Source organism: Heterocephalus glaber, unplaced genomic scaffold (genome assembly GCF_053883595.1).
Source record: "Heterocephalus glaber isolate CG9 unplaced genomic scaffold, H.glaber_assembly_v1.0 deba00001504, whole genome shotgun sequence".
NCBI lineage: Eukaryota > Metazoa > Chordata > Mammalia > Rodentia > Bathyergidae > Heterocephalus > Heterocephalus glaber.
This window is the reverse complement of record NW_028258324.1, coordinates 55,719,387-55,720,545: the sequence shown is the minus strand read 5'-3', so window position 1 is coordinate 55,720,545 and position 1,159 is coordinate 55,719,387. Positions and strand designations below refer to the sequence as shown.

Below are 1,159 nucleotides of genomic sequence, written 5' to 3'. Positions count from 1 at the left end.
GATGTATTTCACCCCTAGCCATCAGGTATGAGACACTTCTTGGCCACCATGTCTTCAAATTCATCTGCATTGAACTTGGTGAAGCCCCACTTCTTGGAGTTGTGGATCTTCTGCTGACCAGTGAACTTGAACTTGGCCCTGCATAGGGCCTTGATCACATGTTCCTTGTTCTGCAGCTTGGTGTGGATGGACATGATGACCTGTACAATGTGAACACTCACTACTGTGCCCTGTGGCTTCCAGAAAGTACCCCACATGCCTGTCGGAAGCCTGGATTGGGGACGCAGAAGTCAGATAATGAACATCCACCTGGAAGCACTGTCTCCAAGGTCCCTTAGGGCAGCTGGTACAAGCAACAGGCCTCATTCACTACTGAGGAGATTGCTGTTTGAAGCCATTGCATACTGGGCACCCACCAGCAGAGGAACCCAGTCAGCTTAATTGACTGTAGCCACTTTTACTATTTCAAATAAATTTTGCCACAGCTTAAAAAAAAAAACCTGATATATGTGCATGTGCCAACTCCCCATGATAATGTAATCATTATATACTGCAAATATGTACTAATAAAAATGTGTGTGGAGAGAGAAAAAAAATCAAGAGATTAAGAGGCAGAGACCATTTGCCTCCCTTTCCAGTCCTCCAATAAAGTGACAAATGATAGAAAAAAGAAAAGAAAAAAAATCTTCAATTTAGAAATGAGGGACAAAGAAACAGGCACAGAGTATTTAGTTGATTTACCCACAGATCCCACAACTAGTGATGGAACTTAACAAAGCATCTTCTGATGCTGTTACAGGCATTTTTAATTATTTGAATGGATTTTATCCTTAACAATAATTACCAAATAAGGACCTCTAATCTTCCAAAAATAAATCTAAGGAAATTTTTATACTTTAAACCCTCATCGTACATTTGGTTTAGAGGAAAAATATGACATCATAACTCTATAAATCCCATATATTTTCCAAAGATAGGAATAGCAGAAAGAAATGTAAGAGTCAGTGAAGCCGGGCATGGTGGTACACACCTGTAATCCGAGCACTTGGCAGGCTGAGCCAGGAGGATCACAGAGAGTTCAAGACTAGCTTGGGCTACAAAGTGAGCTCAAGGCCAGCCTGAATTACACAGCAAGACCCTGTCTCAATAAATAAATAAA

The 1,159-nt window shown here is 41.0% G+C and overlaps 1 non-coding gene across 1 annotated transcript; it reads right to left on the bottom strand.

Moving 5' to 3' along the window:
• Positions 1-316: 316 nt before the first annotated feature.
• On the bottom strand, positions 317-451 carry LOC147825358 (small nucleolar RNA SNORA70). Its single transcript, XR_015441185.1, has one exon. It is a non-coding gene; the product is annotated as a small nucleolar RNA SNORA70 (small nucleolar RNA).
• Between the last annotated feature and the right edge of the window lie 708 nt (positions 452-1,159).